We start from the raw sequence: 24,809 nt of genomic DNA on the forward strand, positions 1-24,809 counted from the left end.
TCAAGAACGATGGATGCAGGATTATGTGATTTCACACCAGGAAGGAACACTTGTGCTATCTAACTTAGGTCCCTCATTTTACAGATGAGGAAACTGAGGTCCAGATAGGGGCTTCTAGAGCAGGGGCTGGCAACCTTTTCCTGTAAAAGGCCAGAGCGTAAATGTTTTAAGCTTTATAAGCCACATATGTCTCTGTAGCGTATTATTCTTTGATTTTTTCTTCCACAACTCAACTGTTTAAAAATGTAAAAACCATTCTTAGCTTGAGGGTCACACAAAATAGGCTGGCTGCAGGCTGCATTTGGCCCTCAGGTTGTAGTTTGCCAGTCTTTGTTTTAGAGGGTCTTACAGCCAGTTGCTTCCTGAGCTAGGATTCATTCAACCAACCAACCAACCAACCAGTTTTTGAGTACCTGCTATATGCCAAGCACTCTACCAAGAGCTGGAGGTGCAGACAATAAAATCACATACTCCCTGCCCTCAGGCTGCCTACAGTTTGGTGGCGGAGATAGAGAGGCAAGGAAATAATATCACATCAATGCATGGTGGAAGGCTGTGCAGGGGCAGGACATCCAGACTGGGGAGAAGCCAGCTCTTCTGGGGGTCTTCTATGTGCCCCCACCATGGGCTCAGGTCGTCACAGGGTATTTTAATCTCCCATTTACTGATCTGTCTCTCTCTCCCACTCCTTACATTACTTGAGGGCAATGACCTGTGTCCATCTTGTTCACTACACTGTCCCCAGCACCCAAAACAACGCCTGGCAGTAGTAAGAAAGCAATAATTGTCGAATGAATGAGTAGTATCAACTACATAGCTATAGCTCTTGGTGCTAGGGTGGGTGGATGGTGAGAGCTACTACAGGAACTGAAGCGTCTGAGGGATTGTCAGCCTATCCCCCTCAACTGTTGAACAAAGTGGGTTTATTAAGCCTAGGAAATACAGCCCCAGGCCCCAGGAGCCTTCTGCTCCATTCTCTCTCCAGCCCCCTCAGTCCTCTCCCGCCCTGGCCCTCTCTGCTGACTCACACAGCAGTCGCTAATCACACCCTAGTCAAGCATGCTTAATTAAGCCCCGCTTACCCACAGCATCTTAGCAAGAGGAAAAGATGGGACTCCAGTCATGTGCCAGGCCACAGGGCTGGGGGTTGCGATCTGGTGGGGAAATGCAGGCTGAAGACAATGAGGCGTTCATTTGGGGACCTGCAGTAGAAATAACAATAGTAGTTAAGATTTACAGAACACTTACTCTATGCCAGACATTGCTCTGATACTTTCTGTGTAGTAACTTAAGCATCTGCATAACAAACCTATGACACTGGTATTATTATTAGCTCCATTTTACTGATGAGGAAATGAAGGCTCAGAGAGGCTGCATGACTTACCCGAGGTCACACAGCTAGTGAATGACAGAGTGGAAAGGGAGTGTTCAGAGAGAAGGAAGCCATGTCCAGAGCCCTAACCCTGCTGCCCTGTGGCATGGGCTTCTCCAGATAGCAAGGCCCATCCTGACTCACACAGGAATGCAATTCCGTTTTTGAACTCACATTTATCATACACCCACAAAGTGCCAGGAGACAAGAGGCTAAGGGAGCTCAAAGATCAGTGAGGGCAAGCATGCCCACTGTATAGACAGTGGTGTTTAGGGCCCACTTGTGCCTGGGGATGGGGAAAGGGTAAAAAAGGTAACATTTATTGAACACCTCCTAGATACCAGACACCAAGGATATCACACCCTTTACTTTTCCTTCATAATCTGTAATTATGTGATTATATGACTGTTTATTTAAAGCCCACCTGGCACGCTGCCTGGCATAAAGTTAGCACTCAATACATGTTTTAAAGTAAATGAATGAATGAAATATGGTTCTTGCCCTTAAGGAGCTTGAAGTCTAGGAAGAAAACCAGAGACAGAAAGAGATGGTTACAGTATGGTGGGATGAATGCAACCAGAACAAGACAAAGGTGCCACAGAGCAGGGACAGGGGGCCCACCCCAGACCAGGGGAGCGGGGCAAGGGGCCTGGAGAAGGAGATGCTGATGCCAGGTCTTGAAGAATGAGCGGGAGATGGGGGGTCCTCAGGGCTGAGGGACAGCCCTTGCAAAGACACGGAGGTATGACCCACCAACCATTTGAGAAATTCTAAGTGGCTTCAGGAAGGAGCCCTGGTGGCGCAGTGGTTAAGCGCTCAGCTGCTGACCAAAAGGTCGGCAGTTTGAACCAACGAGCCACTCCGCGGGAGAAAGATTCGGCAGTCTGCTTCCATAAAGATTACAGCTTTGGAAACCCTATGGGGCAGTTCCACTCCATCCTACATGGTTGCTGTGAGTCGGAATTGACTCACGTGGCAAGGGGTTTAAGTGGCTTCTTGACACTGAGTTGTGGGCAGGGGGTATGAGATGCAAGAAATACAGCTAGAGAAGGAGGCTGTGACCAGTTCTCGGAAGGCCTCCACTGCCACACCGAGGACAGAACCCAGAACTGGACTTTATTCCTGAAGCATCAAGGGATTATTGAAGGGTTTTAAGCAATTCATGTTTTAGAAAGATGCCCCAGCGGAGGGGTGGAGGATGGGTTGGAAGAAGGTGAGCCTGGAGGCAGGCAGACCAGTTAGGCGACTGAAGGACAATGAGCATTTGACGTGAGCAGAAGCAGCAAGGATAGGCAGGTGGGCGAAAAGAGGCATAAAAGTGAGAGAGGATGGACAGAACTTGTGACCATTTGGCTGTGGGAGAGGAAAGAGGTCACTTAAGCTCTTCAGAGTCTCGGTCTCCTCTGTAACTGAGGATAAGGCGATCTACCCAGCAGGGCCATTGTGGGCATTAACCATAAAGACCATAAAGGCCCAAACAGGGTCTGGCGTGCAGTAGACAGCTTTTTCGTCTTGCACCTCTCTGTGCATCTATACCACGTCTCATGGTTTTGCACCACATGACAGAGCCAAGCTCAGCTGGAATGAATACACTGGGATAGGAGGGAGATGTCCTCAGGGCTCAAGCAGCACCCACAGGTCAGAGGCATGTGCCCTGGCCATGGGGTGGGGAAGGCTGCCCAGGGCACGGCTGCCATGTCTGTAGGACTCCAGGTCCCGGGCAGATGGAACCCGCCTAGGCCTGGCGCCTCATGCACTGTCTCTGAAGGAAACGAGCAGTACATTCATGCATTCATTCCTGAGTCCAGTGGGAAAAAAGAAACCACTCCAAACCTTTCAAGCACAGGGGTTCAAATCAGGGATTTGGTTGTGCAGGTGACAGAAGAGGAGAGGAGCCAACAGGAGGCAGTAGGGCAGCCCAGAGATCAGTAGCAGCAGGAAACTGGTACCTTCCTAGGGACAGGGCAGGAGGAAGGCAGAGTGTTACAGCAGCCCAGGAGCCGAGGCCACTACACAGAAACTGGAACCACTTCTGGCCTGCCTGAGGTCTCTGGGGCCACACAGGAGGGGCTGTCCTGCAGTAGCCAAAGAGGAGACAGAGGTGATGCAGAGGCATGCCGGAAACAGCAAGGGGAGAAACGTCCTGGCTTCTCCCCTCCTCCCACTCACCACCTTCTTCCAGTGTCTCCAACTGGCTGGACTTTTCAGAAGCCAGACAGTAAGGGAGTCTGGGAAATGGAGTTCCCTGTGACACAGAACAGGCAGAGAAAGGCAGGGAAGGGATCTGAGAGTCATCAGGCAAGTGAGCCACACACTCTTTCATTCTTTACTCACTCACTTATTCAGTGAGCGCCTGGGTTCTGGGAAGATAACTACAAACAAGAATTCCGGTCCCGTCCTCACCTAGTTTACAGTCCAGCAGCACCTGCCCCACCTCTCATTACCAGCCCCTAGCTGATCGTTGGCACCTGATCAACTAGCCTAGGGGTGCAGGGCTTCTGGGGCCCCCGGGAAGCTTCCAGTGTGCAGAGAAGATGAAGCCATGCTCTGCCTCCTTCCCAGCTGAGAGCTCACAGCTCAGAATGAAACATCTCCAAAAAGGGAAGAAAACCCTTAAATCCCACTGTTTGTCTTTGGAGCCTGGGAAGCGAGGATCTAATGAACATGAAACGTGTGGGCTGCTCAGAAGTTGTCTTTGAAACCTCCCTAGGCCAGCTTTGTTAAGGAGTAGCATCACCTTTCAAAGCTGACTGGCTCCAGACTCTCCTCTCCTCCCTCCATTGGTAGCAGGCAGCAGCTAATTAGCCCAGAGATGTTAAACGGTCCCTAATTCTGTCAGAGAAGTCCTCAGGCTTGCGGGGAACTGGTAGCAAGGCTGGTGAGCTGAGTACTACCACTTCTCCTACCCCCGCCCCCATGCCTGCCGCCCCTCCCTGCCAGCCACTGCTCCCAGCCTGGGCCCCTCTGAGCTCTCTCCCTCCTTCCAAGCTTGCCCTCCCCATCGCCTCCCACTGGCCTGTGTTCAAACACAACCTATATTTCTTGCCTGCTCCTGGAATTCTGCCTCTTCCAAGAAGACTTCCTAGATTTACCATATGAGTGTTGATCAGCCGCACCCTGGGTCTTTGCCCTTACCTGGGCCCTTGGACACACCCCTCCTCAGGTGTTCAGGCCTGGGGTGCCCCTCAATGGCCACCATTCAGCACAGCCTCCCTGAAGAAAGTCTCCAACCTAGCCTATCCCTGAGTTTTTTGCCAGCCAAACAAATGAAACTAAACCAGTTGCCACCGAGTCTATTGTGACTCACAGTGACCCTGTGTGTGTGTATGCCAGCCAAGAGGACGGAAAAACCGAACCCGATGCCATCGAGTCGAAGGCAGGAATCATCCACAGCTTCACACAGGCTTTGGTGGTTCATTGGTGGAATTCTTGCCTCCCACACAGGACAGCCAGGTTCCATTCCTGGCCAACGCGCCACCCTATGTGAGCCACCACCCGTCTATCAGTGGGGGCATGCGTGTTGCTATGATGCTGAGCAGGTTTCAGCAGAGCTTCCAGACTAAGAAAGATTATGAAGAAAGGCCTGGTGATCTACTTCTGAAAATCAGCCAATGAAAACCCTATGGATCACAACGATCCACTCCCATTGTGCACGGGGTTGCGATGAGTCTGGGCCGACTTGATAGCTAACAACAGCAATCTGGCCTATCTTCATAGCCTGCTGTCATAGCCTGACAATAATGCAACTTTCTGTGACCTTGAGTAAGATATACCTCTCTCTGGCCTTCAATTTCCTCATCTGTAAAGCAAAGGAACTGTCCTGGACCAGGGGTTCTCATACTTGAGTGTGTATCTGAATCACCTAGACGGCCTGTTAAACAGACCACTGGGCCCACCCCTAGTTTTTGATTCAGGAGGTCTGGGGTGGAGCCTGAGAGTTTGCATGTCTTGCAAATCCCCAGGTGATGCTGATGCTTCTGGTCCAGGGACCACACCTGGAGAACCACTGGACAAGATGGATGGATTCTAAACTGTATTTGTCCAAGCTCCAAGGGTTGCAGGAAGCTCCCTCACTAAAGGGCATGGAGAAGAGGTGATAAGAGTAAGGGGATGCTGGGTGGGCTGAGCTGGGCAGTCTGGCTTTACTGTTTTGTTTGTATGTATGTCCAGGTAAGAGGTGGTCAGAACCAAGGTTCCCTGCTTTAATTAAAATGTCTGGAAAGCTGTCAACCAGACTAGCTGATCAGGGTAGTCCCTTCCAGCTCTGACAGTCCCTGGTCCTGGGGTCATTCCACACCCCTCCCTGGTCTCCCCTACCTCCCTTTTCTTCTTCACAGACAAGACCGGCATGGTAAGACCAAGGCTCAGGCCTCGGGCCTTTACTCTCAGGTGAAGGGGTGTGGGCATGGGGGATGGCCAGCACAGGTGGAAAGGCCAGGAAGGTCCCAGGAGATTGTATTCGAGAGGCACATGTCAACCCAGAGATACACCCAGATGGTGGGGCACACGTGTGTGAGCCCATGCACACACCTCCTTCTGCACACGGCCCCCACCCTGGCCAAAAATGTCCTGAAAAGGGGCCTGGGGCCCAGCTGAGTTAGGGAAGTTCCTGGAAAACATAGAGTAGCTAAGCTGCATTTGGATCTGGGAGAGGGGGATACACGCATGTGTTTGTGCATGCATGCATGCGTGTGTGTGTGTGTGTGTGTGTGTGTGCAGTTTGCACATATGATGTCTGTGTTACAAATAAGTTACAGAGAGAGATTTTAACTGGACTGATCAGGATAGAGACAGCTTCTGAATAAAGTAGAAGTCTCCTAGAATGTCAAAATTTTGGAATTCAAGATCATCAGTTCCGAACCCCTCATATAACCGCTAAGGACACTGAGGCTCCGCTAGAGCTAGAACCAGGATTTCCTGCTCCTGGGCCGGTGCGCTGCCCACCGCGCAATGTGATGTCGGTCTGGCCCACCCACCACAATTACATCAGCTAAAATCAATGGTGCATCATGCCAAACAGACAAAAATATTCACAAAAAAAGAATCCAGGGCAAACAAATCCCTTCCCAAACCTGCATGTCCCCACCTACATAGCTGTTCCTTGACCAGCTGCTCCTGGGGATGCCACTTCTGGGAGGCCTCCCCATGCCCAGCCCTGGGGGAGCTTGCATGGAGGGGGGGCCCAGGGGTTAGACAGAGAGGCCATGGGAGGCATGGCGGAGCCCCTTCCACAATCCAAGCCCGTGGGAAAGCAGGAGGCAGCGGGTAGTGTGGAGACAAACAAGGATGAAATCACCCAGCCCCTTTAAAGACTAATGGGGTTCTCTGGGACCCAGAGCTGTGCAGATATTAGAGAGAAAGAAAGACCAGCAGACAGGCAGATGAGAAGTGGAGGGATAGACTGAGGTGTGTGTGTGTGTAAGTGAGACACACAGCAAAGAGGCTCTCAGACTGTGCGTATGTGTTTGTGCAAATCCAAGAGAAGCCAACAGACAATAGAGCAGTATGCAGACTGTGGAGGGAGACGCACACACAGACTGGATGAGGGTGGGGCTGGGAACCGGGGAGCCGAGGCGAGCCCCAGGAGGTGAAGTATCGTCAGAGCGAGCTGGGTGCAGGCTGTTTGTGTTTGTGGTGGCAGGTGTGTGACAGGATGGTAGAGCGGGTCTGTGCTTGTGTGCATGTGTAGGTGCGTGCCCCAAGGACGTGGAGAGAGACGAGGAGGGCAGGCAGGCCACAGGCATTCCTGCACTGAGCAGCCCACAGGCATGGACACCCCTCCCAGGCCTGCTGTCATGCCCCCTTCCAGGGACCCCTGCTGAGAGCCCCGTCAGCTGTTCAGCTGTTCAGGTCCTCTCCTGCCTTTGCCTCCCGTGCTCTTCCCCAGGGATAAATGTCCCTGGAATATGATAGTCCTCAGCCCTGGGACAAGCCTCTCTGCTCTAGAACAAAGGATGACATCCCAGTCTGGACAGCAACCACCAAAACTGCTCCAACCCCAGCCCCTTCCTCTTCTCCCACTCTGTCTCAAAGCCATGGAACAAGCACAGATCTTGAGTCACACAGACCTGCTTCAGATTTCGTCTGCCTCTTACTACTGTGTGACCTTGAGCAAGTTTCTTAGGCCTTTCTTTGGTGGAGGGAAGGAAGGAGGGAAGAAGAGATGGAGGGGGGAAGGAAGGAAAGAAAGAAAAGAGTCCTTGTGAAGATCAAATGAGGTAACATGTGAAGCCACCGGCATTGCGGCAAACATAAAGTAGGTGCGCCCCTTTTTAGTCTGTTTAATACATGCTCCCAGGGGGCAAGTTTTCATTTAAAAGCCCCAGGGGCTTCCCAAGTAGCACCATCTTCCTGAAATCCTAAAACCCTAGAATTCACTCCCGTGTTACAGATGAAGACAGTAGGCTCTTGGAGACGTAAATTGTATTAACAATGGAGTTGAGGCCAGAATGGAGATCCCCCACTTCACAACCCAGTGCTTTCTGCCTTTAGCCAGAGCCAGATGATATTCACAGTGATATTCTTTGAAGGTTTGTTTGACATTGACTTGGAGGCGAGACTGAGCCCTGTAGGTGTGGGCTGGGGCAAAGGCCAGAGAAGGAGGATATGCAGGACAGAGCCCTCTAGAGTCCTAAGCAATTCACCTCTGGCCCCAAACTTGTATTCTCACTTGGAAAAGCAGAAGCTCTACTGTGACCTGGATCCCCCTCCACTCCCTCCACCTGCCACTTAGAAGGCAGTTTAGTGCCCATCTGTGGCCCCTCTCACATGCCTCACATGTCCCCATCCTTAGTAAGGGATTAAAGGATTTCTTCCAACCACATACTGTACACTCCCTGAAAGAAAGAGTCTCAAGTCATCGCAGGCTTCTCCACCTCATATTTCTGTAGCACAGACCAGTGTCAGATAGCCACCCAACTCGCCAGACCCTAAGTCTGGCTCTGCCGTTATCATACCTTATTCATTGCCAACAGGATAACAGTGCTAAGGACTGTGCTGAAAGCTGACCCTCCCTTGAGGACAGGCATCCCAGGGGAACCACTAAGGATGGATGCTGAGAGGACAGGCAGACAGCGTGTTGTTTCTGGTCTTTGTTCCTCACACACAGGATAGAAAGGCTTCTGGGAGAAGAGGCTAATGCACGGGAGGAGGTGAGTGCTGCAGAGGGAGGTCTGGCTCAAAGAGAGAGCAAGATGTGCCAGGAACCCAGCAGTTGAGAAGAGAAGTACTGAATGGGGAGGAGGGATAACAGTCAAGAAGAGGCCAACCAAGGGAACAGATGACTAAAAGCATTTCTGGACTTACCTTCTTCAATGCCCTCCTGCAGTGACAGGGCCTTCCACCCCCCAGGTGCCTCCAGGGACACAGGAGGCCTGAGAGTGGGCAGAGATTAGGACAAAGAATTCAAAGGTTCCTGTGCCTGGTCTCCTTGCCCTTCCTTAATCCTAGAAAAAGGGAGCCAGGAACCACCCCCAAGTCAGAGACCCCTGAGTGTACAGCCACCCCCTACACTTCAGCACCCGACTGGGGAGGGGGCAGGGAATGGGAACGAGATGGCCCCCAAAGGGTTTTTCATGGGTTCCCGTCCTTCTCCAGGTAAGCAGGGGTCAGCTGTGTCCTGCTCATCAGCACCTGTGGCCCAATCTGGAGGAGTCACACCATTCACTCCATCCCCCAAAACTCATCTGTCCAAATACAATTACATTATAAATATCTAATGCAATTTGTTCACTCATTTAGAGAGGCAGGATAGCATAGTTGTTAAAAAGAATGGACTCTGGAGCCAAACTGCTTGGCTTGGGTCCCAGCTCCACCAACTGATGGCTGTGTGACCTTGGGGAAGTACTTAACCTCTCTGTACCTCTGTTTCCTCATCTATAAAACAGTGACAATATTAACAGCTACCTCAAAAGAGTGTTATGAGGTTTAAGTGGGTTAATATACATCAACTGCTTAGAATAATGACTGACACATAATAAAAAGTAAACAAGTATTAACTACTTTTATTATTTATTCAGTCATCAAAACACTACTGAGCACTGAGTATGTGCCAGGTGCTGTTCCAGGCCCTGGGATCCCATGATGAGCCATCCCAACATGATCTGTACTTTCATGGAGTTTACACCTTAGTAGGGGAGACAAACATTCAATAATCACATAAAAATTACAAATCACAAACTGTAATAAGAGCCATAATAACTGTCTTAGATATCTAACCCTGCTATAACAGAAATGCCACAATTGGGTGGCTTTAAAGAACAGAAATTTATTTTCTCACAGTTCTGGAGGCTACAAGTTCAAATTTGGGTCTCAGTCATCTTGATTGCTTCCTTGTAGGTACCTCCAGGCATTTCTTGGTTCCTTGGAGGTCCCCACGTGGTGTCTGTCTTTCCGTGTATGTATGCGTGTGTGTCTGTCTATTCTGCTCTTTTTGTAACTCAGAGTGATTAGATATAGAACCCACCCTACTCAAGGATGATCTAGTTAACACACACACACACAGAAAAACCTCTCTTTCCAAGAAAGATCACATCCACAGGAAAGGGGTTAGTATTTCAACACATATTTTGCGGGGACACAATTCAACAACGACAAAGCATAGATAGTTCTGAGCATACAATAGGGGACCTGCGTTTGGCAGCCAGGGAGGCTCTTTGGAGCCCACAGCGCACCATCAACGTCACCAAGGCCTGCTGTGGATGAAGCTGGGCCTGTGCCCTTTGTGGGTCTGTCACAGCATTATGTCTGCTACACCATCAGTGCAGGGCTGAGACTGCATCACCTCACCTGACACCCACCACCACCCCACTTCTGGGTCTTTCTCACCACAGGAGGGCGAAGGGGCAAGGATTGAAAATGGTAAACCTGGGAAATTGGAGAATTATTTTTGCTTTTGTCTTATTAGCCTTTGGCACCATCCTGCCACCACCAGCAGACAGACATGGGGGTTCTCTACGGTTCGGTCTACACATCTTTTCCCCAGGGCAGGGGAGAATAAGGGGGAGGGTTTGGTCAAGAGTTGCTCCTGGGAGGGGGAGTTATTGGTTAAGGGGCACTGAGTTTCTGTTCTCTCCAGTTGACCTCTAGTCATCTCTGACTCACGGCTATCCCATAGGGCTTTCAATGGCTGATTTTTCAGAAGTAGATCTCCAGGCCTATCTTTCAAGCAGCCTCTGGATGGACTTGAACCTCCGACCTCTTGGTTAGCAGCTAAGTGTGTTAACCGTTTGCACCACCCAGGGACTCCGAGTTTCTGTTAAGGGTGATGGAAAAACTTGGAAACAGATGGTGATGATGGTTGCACAACAGGGCTAACGTAATTAATGTCACAGAACTGAACATGTAAAAATGGTTGAAACGGTGAATGTTTTGTTATATTTATTTTACCACAATTTTTTAAAAAAAGAGTTGCCCCTGGTGGGGCTGTGGAAAGCCCCTTCCCACTGGCCTGTGGGGTGAAAGTGGAGGAGAGAAGGCCAGAGCAGAGGCAGCCAAGCAGAAGCCCACAGCTGGTCAAGGTGACTCGTGAGTGTTGCTGGCCCTCCTCCGGTCTCGTTCTCAGCTCTCCAGAGGTCTGTGGAGGACAGAACAAGAGCTTACAGAGAAAGGAGGCAGTGGTGTGGGGCTGAGAAGGGCCCATGGACTCAATGCGGTTTTAGGGTCGTGGATGGGCAAGCAGGGCAGGCAGCAGGCTGGGGAGGGGCTTTAGATGCTATTGAGGTGGCACCCTCCCCTCAGGTTGCCCTGAAGCATCTTGAGGAGACCTTGTGCTGAGCCAGTGTGTTTCTGCCTCCCAGCTGGACCACAAAATGGAAGGAAGCATCCGTAAAGTTGCTGAACTGCCTCTGTGGCTGGAAGCACTGCCAGGGGCTGCCCATTCCCCCTCTAATTGGTCTTAATTTCCATGATTTGCAGGTCCCAAGCTTGCTGAGAGCCCATTCACCATAGTGATGGATGGGCAGGAGTAGTTGGCCTGGTGAGCCAGCCCCAGCGGGCTGATCCAAGGCTACCTGCTCTCTCCTCTTCCACCAAGGCCAACCCAGGCCCCTGGGCCCAGTGCACCACCAGAACACAATCCTTTCTCAGGCTTAACTCTGCAGATGAGCTTCCCCCACCCCCATCCCCTTCACAAAGCAGAATACCTGGTTCAGATTATACCTCTGCCATGTCCTCCTGAGAGCCCCGCCCAAGGCCTGGCACTTAGTAGGTACTCAAAAAACGCTGTTGTTCCCCTGTTCCACTAAATTAGGGGTCCTTGGCCAAACACCGTGTGAAACATGGGCATCTGCCTTCTGCTCTCTGGTTCTGCTTTTGTCACACTGGTTAAGGGTGCAACTCTGGTGTCAGGCTGCTTTGATCTGAATCCCAAATGCACTATTACTGGCTAGGTAATCTTAAGCAAACTATTTAGCTTTTCTGTCCCTCAGTTTCCTTATCTTTCAGATGGAGGTAATAATAACACCTACCTCACTGGTCCATTATAAGAAAAAGTTGAAGTATGTCATGGGAAGCGGAATAAATCCCCCCACCAAAGATGCCCATACAAGGAGCCCTGGTGGTGCAGTGGTTAAGTGCTCAGCTGCTAATGAAAAGGTCGGCGGTTCAAACCCACAGGTCACTCCACGGAAGAAAGAGGTGGCAGTCTGCTTCTGTAAAGATTACAGCCTAAGAAACCCTATGGGGCAGTTCTGCTCTGTTCTATAGGGTCGCTATGAATCAACTCAGTGGCACACAACAACAAAAGGTGTTCATGCCCTAATCCAGAACCTGTGAATATGCTAACTTACCTGGCAAAAGGAACTTTGCAGATGTGTTTAAAGTACAGCCCTTGAGATGGGGAGATGATTCTGGATTACCTAGGTGGGTCACCCTAGCACAGGAGTCCTAAAAAGTGGAGAACCTTTCCTGACTCGGTTAGAGAGAGAGAGATGTGATGATAGAAGAAGCATGAGAGAGATGTAACATTGTAGCTTTGAAGATGCAGGAAGGGACCACAAGCCAAAGAATGCAGGCAGCCTCTAAAAACTAATAAACAAACAAACCCATGGCCATTGAGTCAATTCTGACTCATGGTGACCTCATGTGTTAAACAGAGTAGAATTGCTCCATAGGGTTTTCTTGGCTGTAATCTTTATGAAAGCAGATCTCCAGGCCTTTCTTCCATGGCCCTGCTGGGTGGTTTTGAACCACCAACCTTGATGTCAGTAGTCGAGCACAAACCATTTGTGCTACCCAGGGACCTTGGGCAGCCTCTAGAAGCTGGAAAAAGCAAGGAAAAGGATTCTCCCCCAGAATCTCCAGAAAGGAATGCAGCCCTGCCAACACTTGACCTTAGCCCAGGGAGAACCATGCTGGACTTCTAACGGACAGAACTGTAAGATAATCAGTGCATGTTATTTTAAGCCACTAAATTTGTGGTAACTTGTTACAGTAGCAATAGGAAACTAGTACATTTTGTATAACTGCTTTCAACAGTGCCTGGCACTTAAGAGGAGCTCAGTAAATGTGAGAGCTTCATTGTTGTTGCTGCTGTTACTTTCCAGGGTAGAAGGTGTGAGCCCCAACTCACTTCACTGGGTATCAGAGAGTGAATGCAAGGCAATCAGGGGGGAGGAAACAGCCCCCAAAGAAAACGTCACTCAGCACAGCCACCTGCCTCTCAGAACCCAGAGAGCCTGAGACAGAAGATCGGTTTCCCTGTGGTCCCTTTCTTTTAAACAACAGGAGTGGCGGGCACCCTGGGAGAGTTGGGTGGACCTGTCTGGCCCAGGCAGGATGACACTCCTATAGTTGTCACTGCAGAGATGACAGCCCTGGAACTAAATGTGCCCCATCCCACCCCTACGTCACTGAGACTGCTGAGGAAACATCAGAGTGGCCAAGGAAGGCCTGGCCATTCCGATTGTTTGGCTTCCAACACTTGTCACTGCTGTGTCACATGGGGAATGAGCTGGACCTGCAGTAGGAAACACTTTGAGCTAGACAGAAGGGAGGACTTTCTCCTGTGCCAAATAATGCAGAATTTCCTCAGAAAAGCCAAAGGAACTGGAAGGGCTACTTCTCCATCTGTGAGAGGACAATATGGTCCCCAGAGGCCCCGTTCTGGCTGATCAGCTACTAGTCACCCTCCCCAAATATGCCCCCTCTCAAGGCCCACTCTACCACCAGCCCCTCACTCTCAACCGTTCCCCCCGACCAAGTGAGAGTGAAGTTTGTCCTCCATAGAACCCCAACCTGCCCGTCTTCCCTGCCTCCCTTGCAGACGCCCTTCACACCAAGTTTTACTTTTCAGTGACCGCCACATCCTCCCTGGGTACTGGGCGGGGAGGGGTGGCAGGGCCTCAGGAATCTGTCCCCTGATAGATCTTCTACTTCTCAGAAGCCAGTGAGGCCCAAATTGGTAGGCTCTCATAGTCCTCAATTCTAGGGTATGACCCTTGTCCCACAGCAGACTGAGTCTAATCTAGTTACCAGACTAACCGTCGGTGTCCACAGACCTTCCCACCTGGGAGACAAGGGCCATTTCCCTTTAGACCATAGGACAAAAGCAAAGTAAGACTATAAATTCCCTGAGGGCAGGGATTGTGCCTATCTCTTCACCACAGGGCCTGGCCTGGAGCAGGCCTCCAGAACCATTTGTGGAACAAGGGAATACACTCTTAGAGAATCTACACCCTCCTCACAGAGCTGTGGAAAAAAATCAACCCCTTCCCATCTCCCTCCAAAGAGGAGGCCCCAGAGAGACCAGCCGCCTTGGGTGACAAGAGTGTGCTGAGCCAGGGGCTCACCTACTTTAAGCTGGCTCGGCCTCCCTACTACTCCCTCCACCTCCCCTTCTGTCCAAAGCTTAGCTCCAAGTTGATGTTTTCCCACAGTACCCTGCTCAACCTTCTCGTTCTCCTGGGCTCTCCCTATTCCTCCATTCATAGCCTTTATTCTCAGCTCCCCCAACCTACAATCTGACTTTCTTATCTAGAAACTCCCCTTACCCCTCCCCACTCCTCAGATTCCAACCACTGGGGACCAATCTGGATCTCCAAGACCTGGCAAGGCCACTTGCAAGAAAGCCATTCTTTCTCCAATCAGGTGCAGGGCACATAGTCTGGTGAGGATGAGATAGCGAAGGAAAAAAGGGACTGAGCCCCTAGGCAAAGGACCCTGAACTAACATGTGCTTAACTAATGACACAAAACCCATCATCTTGGAACATGCAACAATCAAAGAACAACCCACCCAGCTCTCAATGTACTTCCTTGATAAGATGTTTTTCAAAAGAACCGTCCTGATCTGGTCCCTGGAGCATGTGCAGACATCCACAAGGTGACCGACAGACCCATGGCAGGAATTGAGCCTGCACCACAGGGGAACTGCACAGGCGTGGCACCCCATAATAAGTCCTGCCGTCCAGTCCCAGGAGCCTTTGTTACGGGTTCCATGTTGAGTTACCTCTTGCGCATGCACCTAATCTTCATAACCCTGCCTCTTTCATGAATAAAGATGATGCCTTTTCCCGCCTAAAAACCTTTAGAAGCCCCAGCCAATCCTTTACTTGGGGAGAAAAAGGCTAGCGTTGTTTTGTCCCTCTTTGTCTCCACTTGTGAGCTACTTTTTCTCAATAAAGCTTTGTTCATGCAGAAAACTTGAGCCTCTCCTTGTCATTCTTGACCAGTAGAAGGCAAGAACCTCATAGGCGCTGCCCAGGTTGGGCGGAAGACACCAGCAACAAGGAGAACATGGGCTGGATTTCAGCCCCCACCCACCCTCTTAGCATCCCTGCACCATGCACAACCTGCCCACCCGCACACAGCAGCCCTGTTTGACAGACATTGGGCAGTGCACCCACTGAAGGGACCTGATAGACCATCTGGTGTCAGAACCTCATTTTACAGGTGAGGCAGTGGAGATCCAGAAAGGAAAAGTAATTTATCCACTGTCACACAGCAACCTGGTGAAGGCCGAGGATCCAGGAGTACTGAATCTCAATCCAGTGCTTGACCCTTCACCCCACTCAATCCAAGTCTCACTCTTGGGTACAGATGGCAAAGCCAAGACAGACAGAGAGCTCCTGAAAGCAGTGCCTGGGGATGCCTTTGTGCACTAATTAGAAGGGAAGTGATAACCTCATCCCAAACTCTGTCTAGACATAAAATTCTCCGAACCTTGTACCACCTAACACTTGGCTGGTGTGGAACATAAATACAGATCTTCCCCAGCCACATTTATCCTGTGTGCTTTGTTGTGAATATGTCCCCTAAACGTCTGTCTGGGCCAGCATGTCTGTCTTGGCCTGAAAACTCCCAGAGGGAGTCTCCTGCCTCAGGAGAACCCCTGAACAAACAAATGGTGAGGTGGCTTTTAACTAAGATGAAGGTGAGGGCAAGGGTGATGAAGGAGATGAAGGAGGAAATGGGGAAGAGGATGAGAAGAGGAGGAGGAAGAAGAAAAGATGACAATACCCCGTGTCTTAATTTTTAATCCAGGGTTCCTAGTTACTCATAACACTACTGCGCTCTGCTTCCCAGGAATAACCGTGAAGCTACACACACCGATGTCCATGCACACACACACACACACACACACACACAAACACACTCTTTCTACTCTCTGGGTGGTACCTGGGAATGGCAAACAAACTCCCTGGGAATGGCAATATAGGATGGTGACTAAGATCAGGCGGAGCAACACCTCCTGGTTTTGAATCCCTGCTTTTCTACCTCCTGTCGGTGGGACTTCAGGCAAGCGCCTCAGTTTCCTCTTCAATATAATGGGGATAACAACAAATATGACCTCACAGAGTTTTATGACGATTATGACAGTGAACGTATGTGCAATACTTACCATGATGCCTGGCTGATAGCAGGTACTCAGTAAATGCTGGCCATAACTATCTCAGGGTGTCTCTTGACTCCATGTCCTGGCTCTGTTTTACTGCAGTTGCTGTCTCGGGAGGGGTCCATTGTCCAGGCAGCCTAGCACTGTTCTGGGCACAGTGGAAACTGGCCACACACACACTCTTTGGGAACCAACAACATACAGTAAACTGGATATTTGCAGTTGTCTCCTACCATTCTCCCTGCTTATGCCCTTGTCCCCTTCAGTGTATTCTCAAGCCAGCAACCAGAGCAAGCCTGTTAAAATCTAAGTCACATCCTGTCACTGCACTACTGCTCAGCTCCCTGCACTGGCTCCCAGACCACTCAGCAAAGCTCACAAAGATCCTCCACAGTCTGGCCTCAGTGATTCCTGATCTCAACTCCTACAACACCTTCCCTTTCACTCAATTCCAGCCACCCTGGCTCCCTGGTTGTCCCTCCAAAATGCCAGACACACTTCCAGCTCAGAGCCTTTTCACTTGCTGTTCCCTCTGCATGGAACACTCTTCCCCCAGACATCCCCTTGACTTGCCCCTTCACATCATTCTTGTGTTTGCTCACACTTCTCTTCATCCAGCTGTCCTGGGCATCCTATCCGAAATAGCAACACTAACCTCAACACTCATTCTCCCCCTACCTGATTTTACTTTTCTCCTTGGCACTTAGAAGCACCTCATGATTATAATTTAGTTATTTTGTTTCTTGTCTCTCCTGACTGGAATGTAAGGAGCACGAGTACAGGGATTTTTGTCTGTGTTGTTCACAGCTATATCCTCAGTGCCTAGAACAGTGCTTGTCTCATTGTATGTGCTCAATAAATATTTGTTGAAGGAATAGATAAGGAATGAACAGACTTCTATTTGGCGTAATCTGCTGTGGATGAGAGAGACAGATGGAGACAGAAACAGCTGCTAGGAGGGAAGGAGGCAAATGTACAGAAAACCCAGAGATGGTATATACCGAGACGACGGCAGAGAGAAATGAGACAGGCATGGTCGATGAAGACGCAGGGGCACTGGGGTAAAGAACAAGGCGAGTCACTGCAGTGGAAAGAGAAATCGAGGGCAGAGCAGAGGCCAAGAATGATGGAGCCCAAGAAGGTGCTAGAATCTAGGATTGAGCCCCTCCCAAGCATCTGACTCCCCCATCTCTCTATTTTAAATAAAACCAACTACTCAGCCTGCCAGCCAGAAGGACCATGAGCAAATGCTAAAGAGCAGTTTCCAGCTCCAAGAGAGTAAAAATGGGTTGCTTTGGGAATTAGTGAGCTCCTAGTCACTGGGAGTAATCAAGCAGAACTCAGATGAGCATGTGACATGGTGTGGCAGAGAAGGAACCCTGGTGGTGCAGTGGTTAAGAGCTCAGCTGCTAACCAAAAGGTAGCCATGTTCAAATCCACCAGTTGCTCCTTGGAAACCCTATGGGGCAGTTCTACTCTGTCCTATAGGGTCGCTATGAGTCAAAATCAATTTGACAGAAACAGGTTTTGGTTGGCAGAGAGAGGAGTCTCTTCCACCCTGAAAGACTGTGAATAAACCCACACCTCCAAGCACACACATGGGCACAGCCTTGCCCACAAATGGGGACATACAGGTGCACACTCTCTCCACTGGCTTTGGGGACCAGGAAGGAGCACTTTAAACCAGACAGCCAATACCCCACCCAGCCCCTCCCCAGCACCCAGCCAACTCCTGTGTACACACAGGCATCCAGGTGGCAAGCAGGAGCTCAGAGGGAGGCACCAGGTGGGACTTCAAGGAACCAGTTTCCTACGACTCCCCGTATCTCCTTTTACGGGCACCAACTGCCAGCCACTCCCCATCCCCATTGCAGGCCCTGCTCTGAGCAGGGTGGGGGCAGGGACAAGGAATGGGGCAAGACAGTAAAGAATTTGTTCTGCTTATGATGTCACTGGACTGATAGGGAACCTGGGTCAGTCCTTGCAGTCCTGGCCTCTCAAGGGCCAGGGTGCCCAGAACCCAGCTGCCATGAGAGGTTAGGAATCCCCTATCACAGAGGGAATCAAGCAATAATTGTAGAAGGATCAGAAGTCCCACTTGTAGCCAAGGCTCAAATCTAGTTCTACTCTTAGGTCCACGCAGTTCTCTTTTAGGGGTAGGATTAACAGAGAGATGCCTGCAATCCTTGCTGCCCAAACTCTTCCTGCTTTCTCCCCACATCACACATAGTCCCGCAACTCTCCTTTTTCTGGGCGCAGGGCGCCGTCTCCTAAGTTCTATGGAGGGAAGGGCAGACCGCTGACAAACCGCAGCAGCAGCACATTCCCGCCTTCCCATCAGCCCGGGACGCATTACCGCATATTATTTGTTTTTGCAGCAGCTGCGACAGCAGTTCTTCCTTCCTAACAATATTGGCTTCGCCTGCTATTAAAAAGGGCCCCTAAGTGCAGGGCCCGTCTTTGCTGGGGAGAGGAGCCCACACACTGGGGGATGGGGAGGTAGTTCCGCCTGGGATGAACCATTTGCTGTAGATTCAACCAAAGGTGGATGACCTACTTGCAAAAACTCGTCAGGAGGGTAAAAGGGGGGCGGGGAAGGAGGCGGCGGGGAAGGAGGGACGGGGAGGGGGACGAAAAGCCGGGAGGCCGAGCTTTCCCCAGGACCTGTGCACACGGCCCAAAGCCGCCTGGCACCCCCTCCCTGCACCCGGCTCCCTGCAGAGAGATGGGAGCTGTAGAAGGCGGGGTGTGTGTGTGTGTGTCCGCACGCGCGTGTCCCCTCAGCTTCCCTACCACAACCCAGCTACTCTTCTCAATCAATGACCCCTTTGTGGCTGAGGAGGGACGGGAACGACAACTCGGAGCGCGGGGGGAGGGGCAGGGAGCTGCGGGGGCCGGTGGGAGGCGCCTCCTGAGCACGCGGGCGCGCCGTCTGGGGCCTGGGCTCCCAAGAGCCCGGGAGAGGTGCGTCCCTTCGGGGTCTCCACACTCTCTGGACTTAGAGGATGAGGCTGACAGGAGCAGTGACCGGAGCCTCCCCGACTCCGCGCTGCAAGGCAGTCGCCCGTCCCAGGGTCCCGGGAAGACGCAGACGCACTCTCCCCAGGTCCCACGCCCGCTAGGTGGCGCTGGGCCGTTGTGCTCGTCCTACCGCTGGGCCGCTCCACAGCATTGGAGGCGCCCAGTGCACCTGCAGGTGGGCTGGGGTGGGCAGGTACTTTGTCAAGGACCTACAGAAGTAGGGGAAGGAGATAAGAACAGCATCCACTCACTCATTCATTTATTCATGTCTATCGAGTTTCTACTAAGTCCTCAGCACTCCATCGCACGTTTGCTTTTTGAAGATGTAAATGCCCTTGCTAGTCCTCGGGGAACCTCAGAGATGAAAGAGCTACACTAGAAAAAAAATTAACCCGAGGTAATCTATTTTAAAGGCCATGTGAGGGGTGTAGCCAGGACTCTGAGTTCAGAAGCAACCATGGAATAAGACAGCACAGAACTCTGAGTTGGGCTATCTTAAACCAATTAGACGGGTGAGAGCCATTCATTCACTCCAGTGCCAGGCACTGGGCTGGGCCTGGGCATTCAACTGTGACCAGTCAGACACAGTCCCTGTCCTTGGGGGGCTTACAGTGAGGGAGTAAGGCATCAGACAGATAACCAGGCAAATAATTGCATAGGTATATAAAGACTTAAGAGAGTGATTCCATCGGTGGAAGTGGGGACATTTTCAATATGAAGAACATCAGCCTACTTCCTATTTAGTTCAGAGTAGAAATAAGAAACAGCTACCTAACATCCTAAGAACAGTCAAGGCTAGGGTGACATTCTCCTCCAGGTGAACTAGGGACAGAAGAAAGGGAATGAACATTCACTGAGCGCCTACTTCTATGCATCAGGCATGGTTGATGTCATCTCATTTAATCTTCACTCCATCCTGTGGGGTGGGTGTTGACCCCACTTTACAGAGGACGGGACTGAGGCTCAAGGAGGTTAAGGGACTGCCCCAAGGTGCCAAGAGCCGGTCTGTGGCAGAGCTAGGGTTGGGACCCATAACCACCAGAGTCCAAGGCCCACATCCCCTCTGCTATAACACTGTCTCTGGGCCAGGTCTGGATGCTCTTCTGGGGGCCAAAGCAGGGAGCCTGGATGGCAGAGGGAGAGAGAGAACAGGAAGAGAGGCAGGCTAAGAAATCACTAGATTGGGGCCCTTGTCACCACCTCCAGCTCCAGCTCGCTGCAGGCACCCTATCTCAGCAGCTCCTGGCCAAACATTCCGCTTAACATTCTGCTCAGTTTCTTCTCTGCTCAGACTCCAAATGTTTATCAACACATGCTGTAATGTAATCAGCTCCTGGGAAAATATACACCAGGTAACGGATGCTGACAAGAGTATCAAACAGATGTCCCCTCCCTCCCCCCGCCCCTTGCTCCCTCCCAGCTGGAGCTGGCACACCCAGGAGGCCAGGGAAGTGCCTCCTTCCAGGCCACGCCCACAGCCCTGGCAGTGCAGGCACTCCTTAGGAAGCTGCCTGGCCAGGGATGGGACCTGACACCATGCAGCCCAGCAATGTGCCAGGCACCTGATGCACCTCTCACCTCGGCTCATCCTCACAGCAGCACTGGAAGGTGGTCTTACTATCCCCATTTTGCAGATGCAGAAACTAAGGCACGCATTGCTGATGAAACCAGAGTGAAGCAGCAGCAGCACAGAAGCGAAAGAAGAGACAGTTGCTCTGCCTGACCTACACCCTCAGGCCACCTCCCCTCCTGAGCACCAGCCTTTGAAGGAAGCTGTTCTCATCACCTTTCAGAGTTGTTGGGATGCTCCTCCTAAGGGCCTGGCCTCTGTTCATTTGGCAGGCCAGCTGTAAGGGGGCTTCCAGCCTGCTCCCCACTTTCTGCCCCATCCAAGTAGGAGACAGTGTGCTGAGTGTATACTAAAGGCACCCACTATGGATGTGAGAGGGTAGAGGGGCCCTGAAGGAGGAGGAGTCCCCTTCTTTGTCCTTTTCTCCTCCCCTTCTCCTCCAACCAGAGTTTAAGGTCCCTCAGGCCAGTCTAACAGATGGGAGAGGAAGCGCACAGAGCTGGGAGAGTCAAGATGGGGCAGGACCCCCTAGAACCTTTTGGCCCCTCCCAGGATCAGGCTGTCTGAGGCTGGGCAGTCCTAAAGGAAATCAGTATTTGTTTTTCCCTCCAGCGCAGTCAATTGCTGCTTTCATCTGGCAGGGAGTTATAAATGAGACTTTATGGGATTTCTAATGATGGCAGTTTCCCTTTATCAGCCTCCAATTCCCACTTCTCAGCCAGGGTGGACTCCGGGAAATGTTTTGACCAGGAATCAAGAATCTGCCCTGGTTGCTGCTTTTCACAGTGAGCACTGGAGCTTGTTAAACAGGCATCCGAGAGCCACGGGGAGCTCACTACCAAGAAGTCAGATCTGAGTTCAACCGCCTCCCAGGTAGCGTACTGCACCTCTCTGGCTCCTGCTTCCTCAACCGTAAACCTGGGCAAGTGATGCCTGGTCCACCCACCCACCTACCTTACAGGGCTGCTGTGAGGATCAAAGGAGATTATAGACCTGAAAGCCCTTTGAAAAATACAAAGCAATCATCCAACCTGGTTTTGCTATTATTATTATTGCTGTTGTGATTGTGTGTAGGTGCAACTGTGAAAGCGAATTATGGCAACCTGTGTGTGTGAGAGTGAGCTTGTTTGTGTACATGGGAGCACATGTACCAATTTCATGGAAGGATTCTTACATTTGTACCTGTCTTTACAGGCGTGTATGGGGCAATGTATGTGCATCTATGAGTGTATGGGGACATGTGCACACATTTGAGTGTCTTAGTATAATCTAATACTATATTAAAATATAACAATATATATAGTATCTTAATATACTAATACTAGTGCCAGGCATTGTGCTAAGCACTTGATATGGATGCTCTTTTTTCATCCTCATGACATGTTTGTAAGGACATGAGAAAGGGTGTGGGCCAGCGTAGGCATCTATATGAGGCTGTGTATAGAGCATTTGCAACATGTGCGTGTCAATGTTGGAAGGGTGCATGTCTCCGATGTGTGCCTGTTCATCTCATCCAGAGAGCAGGAACATCTCCGTGTGCTGAAGTATCAATGGAAGTGTGGGTATAAATGTCCATGAATATGAGTGTGTATATGTGTGTGTGTGCCTGTGTGTGCACATGCATGCATGAGTGTACACTCACCTCCTGTTCCCATGCCCATTCGTGTAATTGTTCGTTATGTATTGGCTACCTGGGCCAAGTGAGCCCCCGGTGTGCCCTGAGCGCTGCTGCCACCCAGCCATCAAGCCCACACAGACACACTGTCGTGACAGCAGCATGGCTGGGAGAGGAGCGCCACTCTACTCTCCGGAGCCCCAGTCAGTGCCTGGCAGCAAGACTCTGCCAGGGGAAGGTACAGATTGATGACACCAGGCTTGGATCCACAGGAGCAGTCAGCAGATGGGCCAGGCTCAGGGGCCTTCAGAGCGGGACAGACAGAGCTGGCACCTTTAGGTCCAGGGGACCTGAACGTAACAGACTAAATCCGGTGCCTGGCCCAGAAACCCCATCTTAGCACAATATGGATTGCGGCTGCAGAGTGGCCAGGTAGGAATCACCCCTGCTCCGCTAAAGCCCTACCATGGCTCCTCACTGCCCTCAGGATTAAGTTGGAACTCCACAGAGCAATGTACGAAGCCCACACAATCTGGGCATGTGCCTCCCAACCTCCTCTCTTATCTTCTCCTCTTGCATTGCACAGCCAGACTGAACTATTCTCATCCTTCAATGCCCCTAGCCCTCTGAATCTTCTCGTTGCCCTTCCCTCTGCCTGATTTCTCCACAACATCACACTGCTCACTTGGCAGTCTCACCCCTCGTGGCTCGGCTCACCTCCACAGGTAACTTCCCTGACCCTCCCTGACCCCCTTGACTTGGGAAGGGTCCCCACACACCTGACATTCCCCTAGACAGGTCCCTAGATTTCCTGACCATACCACTTCCTATAAAGCCTTGTCTTCCCCAATAGACTTTGACCCCAGGAAGGAAGGAAGCCTGTCTCATTGTTGGTGGCTCTATCCCATTGCCTAGCAAAGTGCTGCTCACAGGCGGTCCATAAACATTTGTTGAATGAATTATTGTTGAAAGCCTGTTGTGAGAGACTGGTTGCCTTATGCTTTCCATATATAAATCATGGTGTTCATCTGGACAGGCTCTGGTCTCTCAGATTTCAAAGCAGATTTCAAAGCTGGGGAGAACCACCCTTTCCCCCACTCCTCCTCCTCCATCCCCCCTCACCAGTAATAACCATCATCCCCAACAGATGTGAAGATGGTACAATTGACAAAGTACTTTCACAGAAGTCCTGGGAGTCATCAACATCATTTTACAAATGAGGAGATCGAGGTTCAGAGTGGTAATGTGGCTCGTTAATAAGGTGACGGAGGAGCCCTGGTGACTTAAGGGCTTGACTGCTAGCCAAAAAGTCAGCGTTTCGAACCCACCAGTCACTCCACATGAGAAAGATGTGGCAGTCTGCTCCGTAAAGATTTGCAGCCTTGGAAACCGTATGCGGCCATTCTATTCTGTCTTACAGGGTCACTATGAGTCGGAATCAACTCGATTGTAGTGGGTTTGTTTTTGGTTTAATAGGGTGCCCAACTCATCTAGGCTTGCCAGGAACTTTCCCAGTCCTAAGAACCCCATCAGTCCCAGGCAAACCAGACAGTTGGTCACCCTCCTAGTCCAAGGTCTCACAGTTAGTAAATGGCAGATGAGAGCTAAAACCTAGTGTTCCTGACTCCAGATCACATGTCTTCTCCCTGCTCGGCTGCCTCCCAAACAATACGAGGTCTCAGATACCTCACCATTCAATTAGCTTCATGGGGACTGTCTACCCTTTGAAAGTCACCTCCAGGCCACCTGGCACCTTCCTGGAGTACCTCTCTCCAGAAGCATGTGCTCAAGGAGTGCCAGGCATTAATATTAACTTAAATCAAATATAATTCAGAAGCTCATTTCTGGAGGAAAAGTACTTTACATAATATAGAAAAAAAAATAAATCTATTATTAAGGTAACTCCATAATGATCTTAAAGTAAATTTTAAAATTAAAGAAAAACCTTCACCCACAAATTATTTCATTTCTCCATGGTGATTTCCCATTTCTTTCTCACAGGTACAGAGTTTTACAGAATTGTAATGCAGTATGTGTATAATACTTGTTCTTCTTTCACTTCACATTATAGAAATCTGGTTTGGATTTTCCTCACTCAAGATTCTCCATGTCACTAACATCCCTCGTTAGCTCAGATCACATGCAGGCTCAGAGCTGCCTCCTTCCCAAAGGGATATCCTCAGCGGGGGATTCATAACCCAGGGCCCCAGCTGGGCTTCCGTGGGTTGCCATGCAAACACTGTCATGGGCCAATATGTGGTTTTCAGGGCAGAGGGACATAGCTTCCATCAGATCCTGAAAAGGTCTGAGGCCCAAAGAGGTTAAGACTCACAGTGCTGCAGTCCCCCCCACCCCACCCTGGGAGAAGGACCTCTCATCTCCATGCTCCCAGGACAAGT

Source organism: Trichechus manatus, unplaced genomic scaffold (genome assembly GCF_000243295.1).
Source record: "Trichechus manatus latirostris isolate Lorelei unplaced genomic scaffold, TriManLat1.0 scaffold00143, whole genome shotgun sequence".
In the NCBI taxonomy this organism is placed as follows: Eukaryota; Metazoa; Chordata; class Mammalia; order Sirenia; family Trichechidae; genus Trichechus; species Trichechus manatus.